At 35.4% G+C, this 19,144-nt stretch overlaps 1 protein-coding gene and 1 pseudogene across 8 annotated transcripts in view; both read left to right on the top strand.

Moving 5' to 3' along the window:
* AHI1 (Abelson helper integration site 1) overlaps nucleotides 1–19,144 on the top strand; it is a 219,674-nt gene that overhangs the window by 149,072 nt on the left and 51,458 nt on the right. The gene's annotated exons all lie outside the window — the stretch shown is intronic.
* On the top strand, nucleotides 16,881–18,267 carry LOC125165568 (rho-related GTP-binding protein RhoQ-like; annotated as a pseudogene).

Genomic DNA, 19,144 nt, shown 5'->3' with positions numbered 1-19,144 from the left:
GATTACCATTGGTTTCTGTAATCTGGATATTGTGTTTGATATTGAATTGTGACCTACCATAACTCCTTAAAGTTTTAAGCTTGTGCTGTCAAAACGTATTTCCCATTATTTACAGATCTGTGCCTCAGCATCCTCTTATCTAGAATGGAGTTAATAATAGTACCTTCCTCATTAGTGTTGTTCTGTTGTTTTAAGTACTGAGTACAGTGTCCAGCACACAATGATCTTTCAGATATTGGCTTAATACCATTTAACCCTAAGTGTATAGTTATTCATCCTTGTTGAATTTCATCAATTCATTTTGGGCTCAGTATCCAGCCTGTGAAAATTCTTTTGAATTCTGAATTTTTTTCTCAGGTATGATAATAGCTCTTCCCCAAATTCTTTAACACTGACAGATTTAATAATACCACTTACTAATTGTGTTTATTCAAAACATTAGAAAAATATTGAACAGTGAACAAAATAAAAATAACAATTTATTTATATATGGGCAATTTTGTTAGGGGGATGTTATGATTTCAAAGAAATTTCAGTGTTAATTGCATTATGTGCTTTAGCAAAGCATTTACTTGCCTGTCATTTAAAATAAGATTTGAGGGGCGCCTGGGTGGCGCAGTCGGTTAAGCGTCCGACTTCAGCCAGGTCACGATCTCGCGGTCCGTGAGTTCGAGCCCCGCGTCAGGCTCTGGGCTGATGGCTCGGAGCCTGGAGCCTGTTTCTGATTCTGTGTCTCCCTCTCTCTCTGCCCCTCCCCCGTTCATGCTCTGTCTCTCTCTGTCCCAAAAATAAATAAAAACGTTGAAAAAAAAAATAAAAAATAAAATAAAATAAAATAAGATTTGGTAAAAAATGAATGAATGAATGAATAAATAAATAAATAAATTAATTAATTAATTAATTAAACAAGATTTGGTGACTACTTGAAATTTTCCTTACAATCAGTATAAAATTTGGTTCTTTAAGGAAGTGTTAATATAGTCCATTGCAGAAACCAAAACTTGACTCGATCATGCCATCACATGAAGGAAGCAATCATTTAGAAAAGAAAAAACTCAACGTTCATCATCCCGGAATATTAGTTTCCATTTTGGGAGAAATGTAATCAAAAGTCCTCCAACTAGTGCTCTGTTTTTCCTGCCTAGATGGACATGTGGCATCTGGCACTATTAATGTTCCACAGATCCTTTTTTTTGTCTTGGTAAAAACATGCATGTTCCTCGTCCTGGATGCTCTTTACGCTGCCATTATCTCAGGATCCCCAGAGATCCGTCTTTGGCAGAAATAGCACAGCATTCAGTAATGCAGACACCTCCTGGTATAACCACATAATTGGGTCACAGATTGGTTTGATGCATAAAGATTAAGTGAGATAAATCCCTGGAGGAAATGAAACTTCTTGTTCTGTGTTTTGAATGAAACTTCATGAAGTTTTCTTGTCTCACCATAGTTCTGTCTGGTGTGATATTTTATGGCAACATTAGCCTACTTCTCTGAGGGCCTTTTCTGGATTCAGAGCTTATTTGCCAAACCTAGAAATAAAATTTTGTTTTTTGGAAATGGAGTTGGTGTTAGTAGATGTGTTTGGTTTAGAAAATATGGCCATGTTCATAGGTGTGGGTATTCTACAGAAATATTTTGCTATAAAACACCATTGCTCTATGATACCTTGAATAACTTTAGGGGTTATATAGTAATTATACCTAACATTTATTAGGCACTTACTGTTTGTCAAGCACTGTGCCAAGTGTTATTTCATTTGAATAAGTTGTTTCATTTGAATATCATAACAGTTGTATAAAATAAAAATGTCACTATTATCATCGTTTGCCAGTGGGGGAACTGAGACACAAAAGGTCTTTAAGCTTCTTCTAGAAATATTTAAATTGAATATGTTAATGAATTATGGTAGATGAACCAAAAATATTAACTCCCTTAAAAGCAGAATCAGCTAATGTGAATAAACCATTACATTCTAATGTTACTCAGTGGCACAAGGCAGATTCTGTGGAAATTGGGAACAGTTCTGGTAATGTTGACAGCAGTTAGCACTTATAAAAACAATTTATGGTTTTAAGAGCCTGGCTTTATACTGTATATTGTCTCCTCTGATCTTTGTAACTTGTAACAAGATTGGGCAGAGGTGGTCATGAAGGGCAGCTAAGCACTACAGGAAAGGCTGACCACAGTAACAGCTAAAAAGGGCCATGAGGCCCTGGATTTGAGGGGTGGGGGGTACCACCAAATACAATTCTTCCCTCCTAATAAATCTAACATGGAAGTTATCTAAGAAAGCCAATTTCAAAAAATATTTTGGAAAATATCCCATCTACCCACCAAGAAGTTTTAATCAGATATGATTTGAGGTTAGTGGATAGAGTCTTAGTAGATTTCCTGGAAATAATTCAATTTTAATAGCAGTGGGTGAGTTAAAGTCATATAAGTGGCAGAGAGTAATCTGGATGTGAGAAGGGGATCTTGGGGTTTAGTGGGAAGAAAGGGGCCCAGAAGCTGTGGTTTATCGAGTGCACTGGCATAGTCACCTGTGACCTTGAGAAAGGAAATTACAAACACCTGCTGCACTTCAAACTATGCTACCCACATGCCACAGACAGCTGTTTGAAGAAGTGGAGTGAAGGAATGAGAAGGTAATTGTGACTATTACCCAAGAATGAGGTGATTGGGCTTATCCCTTCTTCCCTGGGACTTACTTGCAAAGCTCACTGTGTACACACAAGTTTCAGTTGATATGGAATGGTTCCTCAGTGGATATTTCTGGTCTTACTCTTTACTTTCTCCATTCTAATAGAAAAATCTTTATAATACGTACTTAGGCTGTTAACAGTTGTTAACTCAAAGAACCTAATTATTTTATTGAGTACGGCTCAATAAAATTCCTGTCTTCCCCAGGACTTTCGTTGGGACTTTAATTTTCTGTCCCTGGTGCTACCAGCTGTTCAGTTTTTACCAAAAATCCTTGGTAATATACATATTAAGCTTACTTATCTCTCTTAGGTCTCACGTGCATTTTTTTCTCTTCTATTATATTTCCACAGTCTAACCTCTCTTATTCATTTCCAAAGCCAGAATCAAGCCTCTCCCCTCTGTCGTGAAGAACTATGGTTTTCATCTCTGTATTTTTGCTTGCATCTGTTGTTTTATTCATCATAACCAGCTTCACCTCCCATAACCACAATTTCCATGCTCTCTTTTTATTTTTATTTATTTTTAATTTTTTTATTGTTTACTTGTTTTTGAGAGGGAGAGAGAGAGACAGAGCACAGAGGGGCAGAGGGGAAAAGAATCACAGAATGCAAAGCATGTCCAGGCTCTGAGCTGTCAGCACTGAGCCCAATGCAGGGCTCCAACTCACAGACCATGAGGTCATGACCTGAGCCGAAGTCAGACATTTAACTGACTGAGCCCACCCAGGCGCCCCTAAGATCACAGATTTATTTGGGTATAATTCACATAGCATAAAATTTACCCTGTTAAAGTCTATAATTCAGTGGGGTTTAGTATATTCACAGGGTTTTACAACCATCACCACTCTCCAATTTTAAAATGTATTTGTTACCTCAAAAAGAAATCCTATGCTCATTAGTAATCACCCCCATTGCTTCCTTCTCTCTCTAGCCTCTGGCAAATACTAATCTACTTTCTGTCTCTATGTATTTGCCTATTCTTGACATTTTATATAAATGCAGTCATATCACTTATGACTTATTGTGTCACTTCTTTCACTTAGCATGGTTTCAGAGTTCATCCATGTTGTAGCATGCATTAGAATTTCATTCCTTTTTATGGCTGAATAATATTCTATTATATGGATATACCACTCTTTATCCATTAATCTATCGACCGTTTTGGGATTGCTTCCATTTTTAGCTATTATAAACATTCAAGTGCAGGTCTTTGTATGAACATGTTTTCAGTTCTCTCGGACATATATTTAGCAGTGGAATTGCTGTGTTATATGGTAACTCTATGTTTAACATTTTTGGGGAACTGCCCAAATGTTCTCCAAAGTGTCTAAACCTTTAAAATCCCACCAGCCATGTACAAGGGTTTAAATTTCCCCACATCCTCACTAACACTTGTTACTGTCCTTTTTATTATATCCATTGTAGTGGTTGAGTAGTATCTTCTGACTTTGATTTGTGTTTCCTTAGTGACTAATGATAGAGCATCTTTTGAATTGATGTAAGTGTATTGTCTCTGGAAAAGTCTATTCAAATCCTTTGCCTATTTCCTAATTGGAAAATTGCAATTATATTTTACTATATTATAAATTAGAAGTATTTTTAAGTGAATATATGTTACGTATATGTATATGCATATATTGGATTAAAAGCTTATTGTGCCAAATGTAGAAATGAATTGTTTTTAGAAATCGAGTTAAAGTTAGCAACTCTATATTTAATTTGAAAAATAGGACCACATTTATACCCTTGGGCATCCTACAGAAGTACTTTCTTACAAAATCCCTCTGTGATAACTCAAAGAACTTTAGGAGTTAAATAATAATAGTTCTACCTAACACTTACTGAGTACTTACCATGAGCCAGGCATATGATGTATAAATGTAAACACATTATATAAACATCAATTGCATATTATATAAATTATATATAAATATAAACATGATGTAAATATATTTGTATTACTTATGTCTAATTAGGTTTATTTTTTTATTATTGACTTTAAGAGTTTTTTTTTATATATTCTGGATACAAGTCTTTTACCAAGTATATGATTTTAGATATTTCTTGCATTCTTTAGGTTGTCTTTTTCTTGTGTCCTTTGAATCACAATATTTTTAAAAAATTTTTATAAAGTCCATTTATCTACTCTCTGCTTTAGTCACTTGTGCTTTTGATGTCATATCTAAGAAACCACTGTCTGATCCAGGGTCACAAAGAATGACTCCAGTTTTCTTATACATCTAGTTTTACCTTTAGTTCTGGAATCTGTTTTTAGTTAATTTTTGCATATGGTGTGATTTAGGAATGCAACTTTACTTTTTTGGCATGTGGGTTATCCAGTTTTAGCAGCACCATTTATTGAAAAGACTAGTCCTTTGGCATGCCTGGGTGGCTCAGTCGGTTAAGCCTCTGACTTTGGTTCAGGCCATGATCTAATGGTTTGTGAGGTCAGGCGTCATTTCAGGCTCACTGCTGTCAGCGTGGAGCCCACTTCGGATCCTCTGTCCCCTTCTCTCTCTCAAAAAATAAAATAAACATTTAAAAAAAAGAAAGAAAAGACTATTCCTGGGCACCTGGGTGGTTCAATAGGTTAAACTTCAGACTCTTGATTTCGTCTCAGGTCTTGATCTCACATTCGTGAGGCTGTGCATGGAACCTGCTTAAGATTCTCTTTCTCTGGCCTTCCTTCGCTCACACACTCTCTCTCAGAAAAACTTAAAAAGAGAAGAAGAGAAAAAAAAAAAGAATATTCCTCTCCCATTTAATGGTCTTGGCACCCTCGTCAAAAATCTCTTGACCATGAATGCAAGGACTTATATCTCTGCTCTTTGATTGTATTCTTTTGTTCCATATGCCTGTCTTAAATCAGTAATCTACTGTTTTAATTACTATAACTTTGTAGTAAGTTTTAAAATCAGGGCATGTCCTCTGACTTTATTCTTCTTCTAGATTGTTTTGGCGATACTAGGTTTATTGTGTACAGTCACCTTCTCAGTTTCTATAAATTTTTTGATAGGGATTTTATTGAATCTGTAGATCAAAATTGAAGAGTATTTTAATCTTACTAGTATTAAGTCTTCCAATCTAGTAACATGGATCTTTCAGTTTATTTAAATACTTTTTAATTTCTTAATGGTTATTTTTGAGGGAGACAGAGCATGGGCAGGGGAGAGGCAGAAAGAGAGGAGGACAGAGGATCCAAAGTGGGCTCTGCTCTGACTGCAGGGAGCTCAATGTGGGTCTCAAACTCACAAACCCACGAACCGTGAGATCAGGACCCGAGCCAAAGTTGGACGCTTAACCAACTGAGGCACCCAGGTGCCCCAGATAGTCTTTAACTTCTTTCAGTGGTATTTTGTGGCTTTCAGTATAAAATTCTTAGACTTCTATTTGAAGTACTTCATTCTTTTTGATGCTGTTGCAAATGGAATTGGTTTTATATTCAGATTATTCATTCCTCGGCTTATATCATAGCAATATACTTGATTTTTTATATTGATCTTGTATTCTGCAACCTTGCTGAATTTATTGTTCTAAAAGATGTTGGGGGGAGCGGATTATAGATTCCTTGAGATTACCTATATGAGATCATGTCATCTGCTAATACAGAAAGTTTTACTTCTTCCTTTCCATCTGAATGCCTTTTTGTTCCTTGCCTAATTATTCTAGCTAGCATCTCCGGTGCAGTGTTGAAGTGGCAAGAGTGGATATCTTTGTCTTATTCTTAATCTTTGGGGGGAAGCTTTCAGTCTTTGACCATTAAGTGTGTTGTAAGTAGTGTGTTTTTTGCACACAGCCTTGATCAGGTTGAGGAAGTTTTCTTGTGTTCTTAATTTGTTGAGTGTTTTATCAGGGAAGGCTGTTGGACTTTGTTAAATGCTTTTCCAGTATCTATTGAGATAATTGTGTGGGTTTTGTCCTTAACGCTATTAATAAGGTCTTTTACATTGACTGATTTTCATGTTAAACAGACCTGTCATTCCTAGGATAAATTTCATTTGGTCATGTTATATAATACTTTTTACATGTGGATTCTGTTCACTGGTATTTTATTCATGCTTTTACATAAATATTCATAAGAGATTTTAGTCTGTAGTTTTCTTGTCTAGTTTTGGGATCACAGTAATACTGTCTCTATAGAATGAGTTGGAAAGTGTTGATTTCTCTTATTTTTTTGTGGAAGTTTGCAAAAGTTTGATGTTATTTTGTTTTTAAACATTTGGTACAATTCACCAATGATACATACTGTTTGGGGGCTTTTCTTTGTGGGAAGTTTTTTGATTGCTACTTCAGTCTCTTTACCTTTACAGGTCTATTCAGATTTTCTTTTTCTTCTTCAGTCAATGTTGTGTCTTTATAGGAATTTATTCCTTTCATCTAGGCTATTTAATTTGTTAGCATACAGTTGATAATAGCACTCCCTTAGGATCCTTTTTATTTATCTAAGGCTAGTACTGCTATCTCCTCTTTCATATTTGATTTTATTATTTTGAATGTTACCTCCAACCCATGGTGAACCTAGTTAAAGTTTTGTTGATTTTCTTGGTCTTTCAAAGAACTAATTTTAGATTTATTAATTTTCTTTTTTCTTTTTTCCATTTGTTATTTCATTTACTTCCATGCTAGTGTTTATATTATTCCCTTCCTTCTGTTTATTCTGCGTTTAGTTTTATTTTTTTAAATATAAGATTAGCTGTTGATTTAATATCTGTCTTCTCAACAAAAGCATTTATAGCTACAAAATTTCCTCAGATCACTGCTTTTGCTGCATTCATAGATTTTTGGCACATTATGTTTACCTTTTCATGTATCTTTTCCTAATTTCTTTGGTGATGTCTTTGTGACCCATTGGTTATTAAGAAGTGTGTTGTTTGATTTCCACACATCTGTGAATTTCCCAAATTGTTCCTGTAACTGATTTCTATTTTCATTTCATTGTGGTTGTAGAACATACTTTCTATTATTTCAGGGGTTTTTTTTTTGTAAAGGCTAGGGGCGCCTGGGTGGCTTAGCCGGTTAAGCATCCAACTTCAGCTCAGGTCATGATCTCACTATTTGTGAGTTCAAGCCCTGCATTGGGCTCTGTGCTGACAGCTCAAAGCCTGGAGCCTGCGTTGGGTTCGTATCTCCCTCTCTCTCTGCTCCTCCCCCACTCGTGCTCTCTCTCTCTCTCAAAAAAATGAAAAAAAAATTAAAAACTTAAAAAAAATAATAAAGGCTTATTTTGGGGTGTAGCATATTGTCTATCCTAGAGAATGTTCTGTGTGCTAATAAGAAAAATAAGTACTCTGCTTTTGTTGGGTGCAGCATTCTATAAATGTCTGTTAGATCTAATTGGTTTGTAGTTTTGATCAAGTCATCTGTTTCTGGGTTGACACTGGGCCTAATTCTATTCACTATTAAAAGTGGGGTATTGAAGTCTCCAGCTTCAGTTGTTGTTGAACTATTTCATCTTTTAGTTCTATCAGTTTTGCCTCATGTACTTAGAGGCTATAGGAGGTGCATACATATTTATACTTATGTCTTTCTGATTCACTTTTTATCATTGAAATATTCTTGTCTCTACTGACAGTTTTTGTTTTAAATTCTATTTTGTCTGATATCAGAGATCTGATATGCAGCTCTCTTTTGTTTGTGTGGTGTATTTTTTTCATACCCTTTTTTTTTTTTTTTTGTCTTTAAACCTAAAATATTTCTCTGATAGCATACAGTTGAATCATTTCTTTCCATTCTGATAATCTCTATTTTCTGTTTGGAGCATTTAATTTATTTACCTTTAAAGTAATTATTGATGAGGTAGAATTAAGTCTACGATGTGGTTTTCTTTATGTCTGACATATCTTTTTGTTCCTTTATTTCTTTATTGCTCACTGTTTTGGGTTAAATTAATATTCTTTACTATACAATTTTAATTCCCTTTTTCTTTATATATATATATATATATATATATATATATATATATATATTCTGTGAGTTGTTTTCTTAGTGGTTACACTGAGAAGTACAGTTAACGTTTTGACTTAAAACAATGTAGTTTGGATTAAATTAGCTTCATTTAAGTAGTATGTAAAAACTTTACTATAATACAGCTCTTTCTCTTTTTGTCTCCTTTGTGCTACTATTATATAGATTCCATCTTTATACACTGTAAATTCATCAACACATTTTTGTAATTATTTCCTTAAGAAGTTGTCTTTTGGGGCGCCTGGGTGGCACAGTCAGTTAAACGTCCGACTTCAGCCAGGTCACGATCTCGCGGTCCGTGAGTTCGAGCCCTGCGTCGGGCTCTGGGCAGATGGCTCAGAGCCTGGAGCCTGTTTCCGATTCTGTGTCTCCCTCTCTCTCTGCCCCTCCCCCGTTCATGCTCTGTCTCTCTCTGTCCCAAAAATAAAAAATAAAAAACGTTGAAAAAAAAAATTTTTTAAAAATAAAAATAAAAAAATTTTAAAAAAAAGAAGTGTCTTTTAAATCAAATGGAGAAGTTACAAAAAAAACCAGTCTTTTTATATTTACCTATGTAGTTACTTTTTCTGCTGCTCTTTATTTCTTCATGTAGATTTGCGTTACTGTCAAATGACTTTTTGTTTCAACCTGAAGAACCTCCATTAGTTTTTCTTGAAGAGTGGATCTGCTAGTAATGATCTCTATTATCATTTATTTGGGAATATGTTAATTGCTGCATATTGAATAGTTTTACTGCATATTGAATGATAGGCAGAGTCTTTGAACACAAAATGTTGAAAACATATTCCTACTAACTTTTGATCTCCAAGTTTTCTGATGAGAAGTCTGTTGTTAGTCTTATTGAGAATCCTTTCTATGTGATGTGTTTTTCTGTTGCTACTTTCAAGATTCTTGTGTTTGGTTTCAGCGATTTGATTATGATCTTCCTAGATCTGGAGCTTTTTGAGTTTATCCTGTTGGGGTTTGTTTAGCTTCTTGGATGTACAGATTAATGTTTTTCATCAAAATTGGGGACGTTAGGGCCATTATGTATTCAAATATTTTTTCTCCCTTTTCTCTCCTTCTGTGACTCCTATTATGCATATGATAGTACAGTTGGTGGTATCCCGTAGATCTCTGAGGCTCTGACATTTTTCTTCTTTTTTCTTTCTGTTCCTCAAACTAGATAATTCCAAAATACTTATCTTAGAAGTTCACGGACTCTTTCCCCTACTAGTTCAAATTTCTTGAGCCCCTCTAGTTAATATTGTGCTTTTCAACTCCAGAATTTTTATTTTATTAATAATTTCTATTTTTCAATGACATTTTATTTTATTTTTTTAATTTTTTAATGTTTATTTATTTATTTTTAAGAGAGAGACAGAGACAGAGTACAAGCATGGGAGGGGAAGAGAGAGAGGGAGACACAGAATCTGAAGCAGTCTCCAGGCTCTGAGCTGTCGGCACAGAGCCCAATGCAGGGCTCGAACTCAGACCAGGAAATCATGACCTGAGACAAAGTCAGACACTTAACCAACTGAGCTACCCAGATGCCCCCATTGACATTTTCTGTTTGCTGTAATTCTTACACTTTCTTTCTGTCTACATATATATAGATAGATATAGATATAGATATAGATATGTAATATATTTATTTTATATGTGTATATGTATGTAATGTATATATATGTATATGTATATGTAATATATATGTATGTATATGTGTATATGTATGTTATATATACTATATTTATTTTATATGTGTATATATGTGTGTGTCTTTATTTTATATATGTATATGTATGTCTTTATTATATATATATCTTTATAAACATATGTATATGTATATACATATCTTTACATACATACATAAACATATATGTATGTATATATACATACATACGTACATATGTACATACGTACATATACATACATACATACATACATGCATGCATAAACATATATGTATGTGTGTATATATATTAAATCTACTGTCTATTCCTCAGGGATAGTTTCTCTTAACTTCTTTGATTCCTGTGTAGAGTTATACTTTACTGTCTCTTTATATTTATCATAATTTTTGGTTGATAACTGGACATTTGAAATGATATAAATTGGCAGACCTGGAAATTAGATTCTCTATACCCACTCCGCATGATTTGTCATTTTTTGTTATTGTTACTATTTTAGTTGGTGACTTTCCTGAAGTAATTATATAAAGTCTATATTTTTTTGGTTTTTTGATCACTGAAATGTCTGTTTGGTCTGCTTAGTAGTCAACTAATGGTTGGACAGAAATTGCGTTAAATGCCTGGAACCAAGTTCTGCACCCTTTTCCAAGGCGCTCTGTGTGTGTTGGGACTTATTTTCATTGCTTCAATATGCTGTGTATAACTCTTAGTTAGATTTTACTTTCTGTTTGCACAGAGGTCAACCAGAGATGAAAATTAGAGCCTTCTCTGGTCTTTCTTAGGCATACACACAGCCCTGCACATGTGAATGGCCTTCTAGATTTCCAGGAATATGTGGGAGCTTTTCAGAGTATCCTGTAGACATATCATTTCCCAGTGTTGCCTTTTAATTTTTGGCCAGCCCCTTACTTTTCCTAACTCATATCATCATCTGAGTTGCCACTGATGGTTTTTGATAAATATCCTCAGGATACAGCTGTTCACACTTCTGGCTCTGAGTCACATCAAATAAAGATGAGCCCAGAGAATGGAACTTTACAGACTTTTCAGGGACTTCCATATAGGTCATATAATGACCCTTCTCTGGATATAGGGCTTTGGAGGCACTCTGAACCCATTTTGCCCTATCTGGTGACTGCTAGCCTCATGGTTTTCAGTTACCATTGTTGTGAGTCGGTTTTTGAGGCTGCCATAGAGCTGGTAAGAGAGTGATGGGAACAGGACAGGTTAAAGTTCCTCAAAGTTTGCAGTTTTTGCCAAGATTCAACTGTGTGTGTGTGTGTGTGTGTGTGTGTGTGTGTGTGTGAGAGAGAGAGAGAGAGAGAGAGAGAGAGGGAGAGAGAGAGAGAAAGAGAGAGGGAGAATACATGCTTTTTGAATTGTTGCAACCCTTTGGCTAATTTTCATACTTATTAAAAAGTTGGTTTTGACCATTTTTGCCAGTGTGCTTGCCTTTATGGAAGAGCCGGTTTTCATTACTCCCCTGTTCCAAAAGTGCTTCCCCTTTACTCATTTGTTCTAAAGTTAAAATTTTCCACTTCCATCTTAAAAATTCCATTTGCTGATTCATATTTTTCTGTTTGAAATGGTAAGTTTCATGTTCCTTAAGTGTGTACATCTCCATACATAACACAGTTAAAATTATATACTAACATAGGGACATTTTCCATTAAGCTTTTTCATCATCTTTCTGTTATTCTTCTCCCCACCAAACCACATGTTCACATGCATGTACATGAGCTTTTTCTGGCATATGTGGATTGACATTAGAATTGGAAATAGGGAAGCGTCGTGTTTAAATAAGATGAGCAGTGAATTATTGATGTGTAGCTATCAGCAACCTAAAAAGCTTTTCTTTACATTTAAACTTATTACCCAAGACCCTTTTGCAAAGTTTTTCCTAATTAACTCTGCCTGTAGCATTTCAGTAATTCCCTCCACCCTTAAATATAAAGTGCAGTGATCAGATGGGCACATATGTTAATATACATAAAAAGCTATGACCTTGGCCCAGTGATGGTTTCCCACATAACTTCCCAGTTTGGTGTCATCCATTAATTGTGAATAAGAAGCTAACATGAAGAAAATGCTTTGATGATCTTCTTTAGGTGCCTTCTTTAATAGAAATGCCAAGTGTTTAATACCCTCCTTTCAGCATATTCTTAAGGAAAGTCACAGTCAATGAACCAAGCAGCTTCATATTTACTTGGTTCCATGAAGGCCTCTAACTTCAAAATTAAATCTGTAAATTTAGTGACTAAAAGCATAGGCTTAGGAGAAAAGCAGACCTGTATGCACAGACACACACACACACACACACACACACACACACACACACGCACACACACACACACAGAATATACTTGTATGCTCTTTGTGCTTAGCACATCCCTGGCATATAGTAAACATTAAATAAATGGTAGATACATATATTTCTAGATATAACTACACGAATACACACATACCTATAGCATCACAAATTATTAAATACCAGTAGATGTATATTGATGCTGAGAAAAGACTCAAACAGATTCATACACTTGTTTTAGAATTAGTAAATGTAAAATCTTGGTTGATTAAAACTAAAACATCTAAATGAGATGTGTTTATATAAAATATCTCATAAAACAGATTATTGTAAATTTATTAACTTCTTCTAAACTTTAAAAATAAAGATTTTTTAGTGTACAGTATTTGAAACTATATTTTTCTTAATTTTATGCTAAGCATTTTCAGGTCAAGAACTGTAGGCTGCATTTCTCTGTATTTCCTATACTGTGTCTATGGCCTTCTATATAGCACACACTTGAGATACTTATTACATGAATGAGATCTTAATTAATTCATCTTTTTAGAAATTGTTTATAATCTGTTAATAAATTTAACACATGTTTTTAGGAGTGCTTTTTTTTTTTATAACGTTTATTTATTTTTGAGACAGAGAGACAGAGCATGAACAGGGGAGGGGCAGAGAGAGAGGGAGACACAGAATCTGAAACAGGCTCCAGGCTCTGAGCTGTCAGCACAGAGCCCGACGCGGGGCTCGAACTTACGGAGTGTGAGATCAAGGAGTGCTTTTAAGTAGATCTCAAAAGTTTCTGTAATAGATTGTCTTGAAATATTAAGGACTACAACTGTTTGCACTTAGAATTGGTGCTCAGGAAATCCTGAAGATGCCATTAAGCACCAAAAAGAGATTTAAATTTCATTCTCAAAAGACTTGTCTTCAGACCTTATGTTATTTTTAAGTAACAGGTGTTTTATGACTATTATGCATACTTAAGCACAGAGGCATAAACCTGTACCTCACTCTAAAAGAAAACAATGGAAATTATTGGACATTGGAGTCCCTACTAAGTGCCTTTTCAAGTTTAGAGAGGGTTTTTCCAAAGTAGTTTTACAGCAATACAGGTCTGTCTGTTTGAAGACCCTTTTATAACTTATTTATCTATTTATGTTTATTTTTAAGTTCTTTAACATTTATGTAGTTATGTACTTTTGAAATTTTTTTACTACCTCTCACAACCCTATGGCTATGGAAAGACCTGGCTAGGTAAGTATCATCTACAGGTAGGTAAAACCAGGTAATAAATACAATACAGTTAAAAAGAATATTCATTTATCATAAGGGATATATTTCTATATATAATCTCTATGAATTTCTGCTTTAAACTATAGAGTTTAAAATTTATAACTGCTAAAACTGTGTTTATAAATTGTGAGTAATATGTTATTTGCAAATACTTGAATTTATTCTTGTTTAAATATATTGTTTGCATCTAGCTCTTAATAATTTTTTATTTACTCATAGCTTATGGTTTATTATAAGAATTTAAAGAAACTTATTATACTTTCAGGAGTAATTCATAACTTAGGGAACCTGGGTGGCTCAGTTAAGCATCCAGCTCTTGATTTCAGCTCAGGTCATGATCTCACAGTTTGTGGGTTCCAGCCCCACATCAGGCTCTGTGCTGACAGCATGGAGCCTGCTTCAGATTCTCTCTCTCCCTCTCTCTCTCTGCCCGCCCCCCCCCCCCCCGCTCATGCACATGTGCGCACTCTCTCTCTCTCTCAAAAGAAATTTTAAAAAAAAGAAATTCATAAATAATTATTTTAGAATTTAATATGAGCACACACCCTGGTACTGTGTATTAGCAACTTAAAAATAGATAAACAGAAGAGTAACTTGTACAAGTATTAAAAGTAGCCCTTTTTCTGAAAAGGCTTACCAGACCAAAAACAATAAAATATCCAGTAAAACAGAAGCTCTCTGGGGCGCCTGGGTGGCTCAGTCGGTTAAGCATCAGACTTTAGCTCAGGTCATGATCTCTTGGTTTGTGGGTTCAAGCCCCGCATCAGGTCCTGTGCTGACAGCTCAGAACCTGGAGCCTGTTTCAGATTCTGTGTCTCCACCTCTCTCTGCCTCTGGTCCACTTGCGCTCTCTGTCTCAAAAATAAACAAACATTAAAAAAAAATAAAAAACAAAACAAAAACAGAAGCTCTTTTAGAGCAGGGATTGTTGTCTGTATTGTTCACTGCTATCTCCCCAGCCTGTCAGAATAGCTCAGGCACGGTAGGTACCTCATAATTGTTGCTCAATGAACAGATTCTGTTTTTCAGTTCTGCTTGTTTTCCTGTTTTAAAGATCTCACTAATCCTTAAGAGGCTGTAGGGAAACTGAAGGAATGTTTGCCCTGACTCCTGGTTGCAGTTTGATCATGTGCTTATTGATAAAATGACGGAGTAGATGTTAAATTACTCAGATCTAGAGCTAGTCAGCATTTCAGTGAGACAAGAGGAAAACTAAGCAAGATAAGTAAAACTAATAGGAAAGGAAGAACAGGTTTACTTTTTCTTTTTTTAAAGTTTTGCCAGTAACACTTTGTTACAAGATTTGGCTTTATATTTTATGCTTCTTACCCATTCAGTTGCATACCTTATATGTGCAAAAAAGAAGTGTGCATGTTTTATAAAGTAGATCATTGAAATAAAATACTAAGTAAACTTTTAAGTATGTTAGAGTCACCTGGAAGGCTTGTTAAAACACAGATTGTTGGGCCCATCCCCAGAATAAATGATTTTAGTTGCTCTGGAATGGGGTCTAAGAATTTGCATTTTTAACAAATTTCCAGGTAATGTTGCTGCTGCTGGTCTGGAGAGCACACCATAAAAACCCTAACTTAAATCAATGATTCATAATTCTCTTTTTGCTATCCCTTCCAAGAAAGAAAAATTACACTGCCATTTTTCTTCACTAACAACAACAACAAAATCTGTACTCCAGTCTATAAAATAGCCTGCATCATCCTCTTGATTTTTTTAGGAGATAACCAATAAAAGGTTACATCTGAGCTCCTTCTCAAATGAAGCACTAATGATTCAGTGCAACAAAATGTGTGAATTACGATTTCTAACAGGAAAAGTTTTAAGTGATACCAATCATCAAATAAAATGAGTGGCTTTATATGTGAAGTCCAAAGGTCAAGTCATTCCTATTTGTCAAAGAAGTAGTAATTTCTAAATGGTAATTCAGAAGAAATGCGGTATTGTTGTTGTTCTTTATTCAGTACCAGGAGGCTTTTCCGGTGTGGTGTTGTAGCAGTTAAACAAGCTTTTCCAATTTATGGATGATCACAAATAATATAGCTACACTATTATCCAACAAATTACTATTTTGAATTTACCTTGAAATTTGTGAATGTTATTTTTTTGGAATAGTTTCTTGAGTACATGTTATGATAGAATTTTGAAAGCTCAAGGGCATACCACATAGCATCTGGTCCAGACCTGTTCATTTACAGCCATCCAGTCTGAGTGTTTTATGGTACATTTCAGCCTTGGAGGCCCAAACAGGACTGGCAACTAAACATGTTAATTCCTAGTTTGGTATTCTTTCCATTACCCTACTTACTTTACCAGAAGATATTTGGAATTTAGTATTTTCAAATATTTGTTTGATAAAGTGTTTAAGGTTCACATATACTAACATTATATAGCAGGATAGGAACAGATAGTTTGTCTGGCACAGAGACAATAAACTTCGTGCAATTATTTACTTTTTTTAATCTCTGTTTTCTTAATTTATTATTATCCAGATAAGATCAGTTAAAAATAATAGGACCTTGGTTTCTTTTTTTATAAACATCTGTGGGGTATCTTACATAGTACTTACGGAAATAATCATAAGAGACCATATATCTTCCTACCACATGATGCTTGAAATGGGCTGTATGCTTTTTATTCCTCTCATGAAATAAAATACAGTCCCAGTGTCACTTAGTAAAGTAGTCATTGGAATATTCAGTAATGTATTTCTGTGCGATTTAGAATGTTTTGTTAAATTTGGTTTTCTACTAGCATTTTTTAATCTGCTCTTTTTTTCTATTTTAGTAATAAAGACCAAATATTCTGTAATTGACATCATTGAGGAATGAGACTTTCTTAAATCTTATTTTACTTGTTAAATGGTTGCTGGGGGCAGTGGGTGGGCATAGCCATGGCAGGAAAGGGGGGCCCACCCAGAGGCTGATGCTCAAGGGCATGGCGGTTGGCAAGACATACCTACTCATGAGCTGTGCCACCGACGCCTTCCTGGAGGAGTGGTGCCCACCATCTTCAGTGCAGTCAGCTACAGGGCGGAGGGCAAGCACCCCATCCTGAGACTCTGTGATACAGCAGAACAGGAAGATAGTCATCAGACAGGAACACTATGGTCATCTGAGGCCTGTATCTTATGCAGTGCGTGATGTCTTCCTTACATGCTTCTCTGTGACCTTATTTCGAAATGTGAAAGAGGAATGGGCATCAGAACTTAGAGAACACGCACTAAATGTGCCTCGTTTAGTAGGAACTCAGACTGATCTTCAAGGTGAGCCCCAAAACTTTAGCAAAACTGAATATGAAAGAAAATCTTGTTTATATATAGAACAAGGACAGAAACTAGCAAGAGACAGGGGCCACCATGTGGAAAGTTCAACTTTAAACCAGAGGGATTGAAGACAGTGTTTGATGAGGCTGTTGTAGCCATTATAATTCCAGAGAAAAACACTGTGCGGAAAAAAAAAAAAGGATCAGGATATATAAACTGCTCTTTGATTACATGAGAAGTTTCTTCATTGGCCAAGGAAACAGTTTCTTTCTCTCAGAAAGCATTTGAAATACTACAGCTGTACCCAGACTTCTTATAACTTCTTGTAAAAAAAAAAAAAAAAAAAAAAAAGCAGTTTACAGCTTGAGAGAAGAGGGTGGGGGAACCCTGTTGCCAATTTTACAAAATTAAGAATGTTTCCTCAATGTCCAAGAAGCAGAAAACAGCATTTGAAACACAATCTATTATAAGTATTTCAGCTGGAAGGTACAGTCTCTCAGGGGTTTGCTAGTTTAAAAAGCTACAGACCCATCATGTTGTAACTACATAAAACCCAGTACATTTACATGTAAATGGAACTGCCTGGCTGAGACATACTCATTTCTGCACAGTCCTTATGGAGTCTGCAGAAAGAAGTATCTTCTCCCTTTGCTCCAGTTAATTGTTCTTGCATGTAAGTTGCTGTACCAGTATACCCAGAGTGATAAATCCAAGGCCAGCCACGTAGCCAGAGCTCACTTTAAGCATATCCTGTATACATGAGGACAAAATATGTAAAATCAAAAAAGAACAATGTTTTATCATTTGAAACACAAGTGTAACCTGAATATATCTATATTAAAGCTTAATGCACTTTCTTAAAGAATGCCAAATGTGTAATAAAGTCGTAAGTGCATTTACCTTGAGCACTAAAACTGTACACATTTTAGTTGATGTGCCTTAAATTGTAACAAGGCTTCTGGCAAAAAAAATAATAAACCTGAGATGTTCCTTTTCGTTTCACTTTATGTTAATTGGTCATAATCCTGCCAATAACCATAAGGAGGACTTTTAATACGTGTTTGGCTGAGGGGCGCCTGGGTGGCTCATTTGGTTAAGCATCTGACTTTGGGTCAGGCCATGATCTCATGGTTTGTAAGTTCAAGCCCTGCATTGGACTCTGCACTGACAGTACGGAGCCTGTTTGGGATTCTCTTTCTCTCCTTCTCTCTACCTTTCCCCAACTCGCTCTCACTCTCTCTCTCAAAATAAATGAACTTTTTAAAATAAGTCTTTGGCTGAGTACTAATGTGTCTGTGCTTGGGGTAAAACTCCATACGTAAGGAAAGGATCGTCAGAAATTAGCTACACAACAGAATGGGAACAATTCACATTCCTGACAGCCATAATGGCAAAACCTTCTAAAGTGTGGGACATCGAGGAAAATTAGCAGGAAGTAGTGGGGGTTATTGAGCCCTAGACCAAAATCCTCATGAATCTGTTCTAACAAACCTGAAAAGGGTCAAAACTAATCTCAATGACTACACACCAGTAAAAGATCCAATTCTCTTTAAGGGAATACAAGAAAATCCAGCATTCACCAAAGTAAAATTCACATGTATTAGTTCCCTAGGGCTGTAGTAACAAATTACCACAAACACAGTGTGGCTTAAAACAACGAAAGTTTATTCTTTTACTGTTTCTAGAGGCCAGGAGTCTGAAATCAAGTTAAGCAAGGAGAAAGCGGAGGGAATGTGGTAGGATTCAGGTCCACCTTGTCTGCAGCCTGGCACAAAGAAGTTCCTGATGATTGTAGACCCAGCTGAAGCGGTCCTAAAGGAGAAAGTACTCACGTTTATGAGTTTATTCAACATAACTTTGCTTGTTGAATGACTTGGGACCATTATTAATATTGATTTTTAGATTATATTATAATTGAAGTTGCAAGAAACATCTG

This window comes from Prionailurus viverrinus, chromosome B2 (assembly GCF_022837055.1).
Source record: "Prionailurus viverrinus isolate Anna chromosome B2, UM_Priviv_1.0, whole genome shotgun sequence".
Lineage (NCBI taxonomy): Eukaryota > Metazoa > Chordata > Mammalia > Carnivora > Felidae > Prionailurus > Prionailurus viverrinus.
Note: the sequence above shows the minus strand (reverse complement) of the source record. Positions and strands in the feature narration are given on the sequence as shown.